Source organism: Sinocyclocheilus anshuiensis, unplaced genomic scaffold (assembly GCF_001515605.1).
Source record: "Sinocyclocheilus anshuiensis isolate Anshui unplaced genomic scaffold, SAMN03320099.WGS_v1.1 scaffold940, whole genome shotgun sequence".
Taxonomy (NCBI): Eukaryota; Metazoa; Chordata; class Actinopteri; order Cypriniformes; family Cyprinidae; genus Sinocyclocheilus; species Sinocyclocheilus anshuiensis.
Window position 1 is genome coordinate 169,992 of NW_015549620.1, and position 7,549 is coordinate 177,540.

At 36.5% G+C, this 7,549-nt stretch overlaps 1 pseudogene; it reads left to right on the forward strand.

Annotated features, from left to right (window-relative positions):
• The first annotated feature begins 2,729 nt into the window (after positions 1-2,729).
• Positions 2,730-7,549, forward strand: LOC107659378 (protein lifeguard 1-like; annotated as a pseudogene).

Genomic DNA, 7,549 nt, shown 5'->3' on the forward strand with positions numbered 1-7,549 from the left:
TGACAGACCTACACAGGGTAAATACTTTGAGAAGATCTTTCATGTTTTGAGGTTTATGGGGTTTGCTGATTGTGGGTGTTAACATGTTCATTATTCTATTGTGTCTTGTAGAGGTCATTTGGTCTGTTACTTTTTTTGCCTTAGCTTGAGGAATCATATTTTGAGTGGTAAGACCTCTGAACGGAGAATTTGCTTTTCTCAGCAGAGAGGTTACTTCTAACTTTGAAAGCATTGTAATGTGTTTCCTTTACAGGACAGTCTGACGGTTCTTTCCAATTGGAAACATGAGAAATGCCAAGTGTGTCTGTGTGAGTCAAAGGCAAAAGTCATTCTTACAGTTACATTTATGTTTTGTGTCGGTGTAGTGCATTGTGGAGTGGAGGGAGGTATTGTCAGAGTATTTTGACAATCTTTTAAGCTCTCTAAGTTAGCTTTTGCCCTTTAACTTAATGTGGTGCCATACCTCAATATCCATATTTACTATACTAACATGGGGCTTAGCTAACTCCAAAGTTGTTGCTTGTTTTTTTTTTCTTGAAATATCATATATACACAGTATAAATACCATAGCAAGTTCTGTAATTATTCAGTGCTAAGGGTATCTACCTGCTTGATCCTGTGTTTTGACAGTTGTTGGTCAAATATGAATGAGTTGGGAATGTTCTTTAGGTCAATATGATTTGCATATATTCACATCCCCAAACACAGACAATCTGCCTTCATTCTGCTAAAGAACAATTGAGTATTTATTTATTAAAGTGTAAATATGTATCACATTTCAAAATGGCTGTCTTTTGTTTGTCCATGATGCTGTTTCTATGCCTAAATCTTTTGTATGTCTGAAAAATTGTTTTTATATGTAATTTTTTACAATAAATATGCTCAAGTGTGATGGTTGTTGTGCTTTGGATCATCTTTGCTAATGGAAATATATTACATTTTATATGTGTATATATACTGTGTGTGTGTGTGTGTGTGTGTGTGTGTGTGTGTGTGTAAAATGCACTGTCACCATAATTTCATATTTGTTTTATGGTGAACATTTTAAATTCTGTTAAAAAGGAAGCACTTGTGCCTGAGCTAAGTGGGTTTTGTCATGAAGTGTCAAAATTCTATATAACATTTCGACAGCTCTTGCTGCACTTGCATTTTGTGGTTGAATTTCTGAAACTTGTTAACCAGACCCCCAAAAACACACAAATGAACAGGCAAACAAAGTCAACTTACTTTTACAATAGTACTAAGACGATGTGCTAGAAAGTCTAGAAAATCTAGCATGTTGCTTTATATCTGCAAATGTACACAAGCTTGCAAAGTCAAGATTTTAGGATTTGCCTATTTGTGTGTCAAACGATGCAACTGCTTAAAGATTGCATATTAGAATTATTGTCATTTAATGGTGGAGTCATAAGTACTAATTCAAAAAGTGGGCACTGAGAAAGGAAGCCAGTGGTGTGAACTTTTACATTAGCAACTTTTGGTCAATTGTGTGCAATTGTGTGAACTACTTCACAGCAGATATTCCACAGAGGGTGTTTTGTAAATGATGTAATGTGAGGATATGGAACCAACTTTAGTCTGTGTGAAAAAAAGATGAGGCATTAAACATCTGAGAGCTCTGAATGCTCAGACTTCAAACCAGACCACACTGAGGGTAAGAAGAATCAAGTAAAACAATACACAAACACGCTGAAGTGGTACACCTAAACCTATGCTGTCTTAAAAGCTTTTTTTCATGTACTCACCTCATGAAGAAAAAAAATATCAGTCAATAGAAGTGATTTTTGGAAATTTTCTTGTCTTTCCTGACAACTAAAATAATTCAGAATATTAAAGCATAAATATATTAAGTATTCTAGTAAAATTAACACATACATTTAAAATTAATTGGGGAAGTCATGGCCTAATGGTTAGAGAGTCGGACTCGTAACCCAAAGGTCACGGGTTCGAGTCTCGTACCGCAGGGATTGTAGGTGGGGGGAGTGAATGTACAGCGCCCTCTCCCACCTTCAATACCACGACTGAGGTGCCCTTGAGCAAGGCACCGAACCCCCAACTGCTCCCCGGGTGCCGCAGCATAAATGGCTGCCCACTGCTCCAGGTGTGTGTTCACTGCTGTGTGTGTGCACTTAGGATGGGTTAAATGCAGAGCACTAATTCCTAGTATGGGTAACCATACTTGGCCACGTCACTTTCACTTTTTTTCACTTTCACTTAATTATATGTTAATGGAGAAGAGTGATTTATTTTTAAACACTTGGAAAAAATTATCATCTAGTCTTTTCCCAATATATTGATACATTTATTTATTTATAAAAGTACTATTATTTATATTTTTTTTAAGTTGTGAATGTTACTAAAATGTTACTATTATTCGCTATCTTAAAAAAAATGGAAAATTTCACATTTTATTTTATCAGTATTTCTTATATCAGTACTCTCAGGATCATCTTAACCTTTTGGCATATCAAATGGAACTGTAACAAACCACACAATAACAAGCAAACACTACAGACCCCACCATTTCCTGTACACTGGTGCTTTTTCTACATGTTTTTTTTCTTTGACTCATAAAAGACAATTCTACCTCAAAATGGACAAATCTTTTCCTGTTATTTTGACATTCTGACACTGCAGTCTCAACTAACCACATCTTGTTTAGGATGACGGATGTAGAGAGCCAAAAAACTGCGACTGAAAGTGACCCTAGCCATGCAATGACAGCACCAATGTATCCCCCACCTCCATACATGCCCCCTCCTACGGGGCCTGTCATGTACCCTCAACCCGTTCCTGTGCCAGTCAGCTTCATCCCACCCAACCTGCCACCAGAAGAGTCCAGCATCAGCAAAACAGAAGAACCGAGTCTAGACCCAGCAGGTGTTTTACTATATTGAATTTCTTACTGTTTGCAAGATCCATGTAACATTTACAAAACCAAACAATCTGAGCAACGTTTGAGAAATAACCATCTAATGACTTGAATGTCATCACAATAATATTTTTCTTCTTCTAGCTGTATTTATTTACACCCGAGGAACATCAGGGGTGTATTCCAGAAAGCACGGTTAACTTACCGTCCGCTAAACCCTGAACTTTTGGTTGATTAACCCAAAACCTTGCTTACTCGAGGTATGTGGTTCCAAAAACGTTTCCAGGAGTAAGTTTACTCAACCCAGAGTATATTCCTGGTTAAAACTCGAGACATTCTCAACAGAGCGACGAATCGATGAGTCACTATGGAAACGGACGCTAAGAAAAAGCGCCATGCTGTTCCTTTCTTCTTCTTTTGTTCAATGGTCATTTACATGCTTAGTGCATATCGTCACCTAATTGATGGTTGTGTAATCATTTTTATTTTTTTTCCGTTTAAAGGGGTCATATGATGCGATTTCAATTTTTCCTTTCTCTTTGGAGTGTTACAAGCTCCATGTTATTTTTAGCAACATCATATGACCCCTTTAATCTCCAGGTTATCTTCACAGAGCAAGTTGCTATGGCTACTTACATACCCTGAAAGTTACCTCCGATTTTGGAACCGAAAGCTGAGGTTATCCGCTCACTTATCCTCAAACATAGCTGGGTATGTCACATAACCTGCTTTTTGGAATACCCCCCTGGCCTGTTTAAGCTCTCCATAAAACAAAGAAAACAAGCCCTGCAAATTAACAATAATTATTTTAAAACACATATATTATACAGACACTTCATATTTAATGGTATTTCATTATTTTGATTGCATTAATATATATTATACCCCCGGGTATGTCACATAACCTGCTTTCTGGAATACCCCCCTGATGATTGTGTCATCATTTGAAGATGATACCGTTCGGAAAGCATTTATCAGAAAGGTGAGCATTTCTATCATTTGCGAGCCATCATAAATGCAATGAGTGCTGGTCCTCATTGTCGTTTCCATCTCTCTTTCTACCCATGCAGGTGTTCAGTGTGGTAACAATTCAGTTATGTGTTCACCTTCTCAAAGACAGTCAAGACAGCGGTTCAGGGTAACTTTGGGTGTACCTCAGTGGGCACATGTCTTGCTGTGTTCTCCACATTCAGTCGCGCACATCCCTGGAAGCTGCTGGGACTGGTGATGAGTGTCTGTTTATTGATATGTCTTCATGCTGTGAATTACATGAACAATACTGCAACCCAGAAAAGTCACCTTAGGAGATGATGAACAGTTCTATCAAAATAGAGTGCAAAATAGAGTCAGGTAACTGTGATTTTCACTTTTTTTTTTTTTTTTTGGTGAAAATCACATTAATTTTCTCTGTAGGGTAACCGATTTTGAGCGTTGTTAATCAATGGTGTATGCTTTTATTGAAGCCATCAGCCCACATTATTTTGACATTTTTTTTCAAATAACCATCCCAAACACGGGAATTCCTGGTGAAAAACTGCTTAAAGGGGTCATATGATGCGATTTCACATTTTCCTTTCTCTTTGGAGTGTTACAAGCTGATTGTGCATAGATAAGATCCCTGAAGTTGCAAAGACTAAAGTCTCAAAACCAAAGAGATATTCTTTATCAAAGTTAAGACTCTGCCACGCCCCCCTAAAACGGCTCATTCTAACACGCCTCCACATATCTACGTCACTATGTGGAAATATGGAGTCAGCTGTCTTAACCACGGCTTGTGTACTGCATCATTACTGTGTCTGTTCCCCTTTCGGGCTTTAACTGATGGTAAAACTAATGACATTATTTACTGTTTTTACATCTATTTTGAAAGATGAAGCTCGCGATTATGGTAAGGGGCGTTACATTTCCGACGCGTACTTGTGGTGTTCGGCCAATCACAATGCACTGGGTCAGTTGGCCAATCAGAGCAGACTGCGCTTGTCGGAAGGAGGGACTTTGTAGAAAACGAAGCGTTTGAGAGAGGCGGGGCATAGAGGACCTACAATAATGTACAGTATTTTAAAAATAATGTGTTTTTTGAACATTAAAGCATGTCAACATATTCTGTTACACCAAATACACAAAATAATGATCTTTAAAAAAGCATCATATGACCCCTTTAACTCATGATTCTGCAAAGAAATCTTCACCAAGAGAACTAAAACAAGCAGATTGCAGCAAATAAATAAATAAATATTTATGCATTGTGAATGACGATGAAAGAAGTTGATTATTTATACACACACACATAGGCTATATACAGTATATATATATATATATATATGTGTGTGTGTGTGTGTGTGTGTGTGTGTGTGTGTGTGTAAATCAACTTCTTTCATCGTCATTCGCAATGTGTCATGGGATTGTAGTTCTGTAGTACACAGTCTTGTACCTTTGCTTGTACCTTTGCTTTATTTTCCAATTTTCAATAACTTTTTTTCTTCAAATCAAACGTTGTGATCCACCTTGTAGCTGGTAGGTTTGGGTCATGACTTACAACTCATAAATGAGTTTTTGTTTTTTTTCAGATCTCTATATCCGCATCACAGCACAGAGACGGCACTCATTAAGATAATAAATTATATTCGCTTATATTCTGAATCTGGCAAAATATCAGTGCTGGTACTACTAGATCTCAGAAAAATCAATAGGTGAAATACTTCTTAAACCAATACCGCTGATCAAAGTGGGAACCCTATGCTTTTCTTGATTCTTCCGTATTCTGTATGAAGGATTAGCTTGAAAACTGTCTGAAACTCTCTAACCTCGAAAGGCAGCATTTCAGCAATTCAATTAACCAAATTGGTTCCTTCTCTTGGTTCCTCCTGAATCTTCCACAAAGTTTACTACTTAACGACATTCTATAATAGGTTGACCCAGGACAAAATCTCCTTCCCTTAAGTCAGCCATGACATTTTGTAACTTGGTTACTTCCTCTCCCTGACCAAGACAGACTAGTGCAATCTGTATTTCCTCTGTAAGTGCAGTGTCCTACATACAGTATAAAGGTTTATGTGAGCATTATGCATGCCAGTTAACATCAGAAAAATAAACAGAGTGAAGAGGTTTATTTTTGTTATAATGCTGACTCTACATTATCTTTATTCAGCCAAATGAATGGACATGAAATATTGATTTGTGAGAAGAAAGATGACAATAGATATGAAACTACAAGCATACCTATTGAGGAAATTAGTTGCCTGGGATAATAGTCAATTACAAGGGTTAAATATTTATTATTAATAAATGACCACAAAATACAGCGATTACTAATCATAATAAGGCTTTCCAGAGAGCTGTGATGTTGTTGTGAATAGCTTTTACATTAGATCATAGAAAAGTAGGTCTCATTCACTAATAAATTAATATAATGTACCTATTTATGAGCACAGAAAAATTCTCACAGAATTTATTTTGTTAATAAATCCGTATTATTCTAAGTGCCATTGTCATTTGCATAAAACGTTCCTAAACATGTCCATAAGGGCTTTCCTACAACTCTTTTATGCTCACTTGCTGACTGGATGAAAAATGCACCATTCTCTGAACCACTTAAAACACATTTATATACCCATTTATATAGATGTTTCGGACCTCTTATTTGTGCATTTGTCTATACGGGTTGCATTTTATGTCATTTTTTTTTAATTGTAACTCAGAAATAAATACATTTGTAAATTTAAATTAAATTTATTAAAAATGGCAAATTATTTGTTTTTAAAGGTTTGTTTGTGTGTATGTGTGATTTCAGTTGGTTCAACTTTTTCTTTTCTTTTTGTAAACTAAATACATTTTAGTGCAAATTAGTGAATGCTACCCAGCAATCTCCCATCGATGTAAAAAGATACAAATGGTTAGCTTTTAGGTCTTGATCAAAAATCAAAGTGTAATGTAATTACACTCAACACTCAAGGCCTAACATGCTCTTGTATTGCCTGCAGTCAGTGGTCACGTTGAGTCTGTCCTACATGGTGGGAACTGTAGCCTCATATCACGACACAAGTGCTGTGGTCATCGCGTTAGGATCAACTCTGCTCATCTCATTCAAAATCATAATTTTCTCTTCCCAGGTATGTTCAGTTTCTCTATAAATTACACTAATCTGACATAAGCTAATTTTAAGTTAAAGTTAGCTATATGTAATTTACTGAATTACCTCAGTGCATTAGATAAAAGAAAATCCTGAAAGACTAATTCATTAGTTCAAAGCATAACCGGTGCTTATAGTTGCTCTGCAAACTCTAAACTCATTTCCTTTGCTGTGATCCTTTCAGACTCGCTTGGACTTTACAGTTTGTAATGGTATTCTGCTCATACTGTCCATTGACTTACTCATGTTTGGGTTCTTCAAAACCTTTTTCTACTCCAGTGTCCTGCAAATTCTCTACGGATGTCTTGGTAAAGCATAATCAACATTTAATAATACTAAGAAAATACATGATGTAATTTGTGTCTCACTGTTTCCAATATGTCTCTCTCTATCTCTCATGTAATTTCTGGCAGTGGACTGTCAGCTGGTGATGGGCAGGCAAAAATACAGCCTTAATCCTGAAGAGTATGTCTATGCTGCTTTAATTATCTACCTGGATATCATTATGATATTCCTCTATGATTATAGGTGGAGGCTCCAAAAATTAA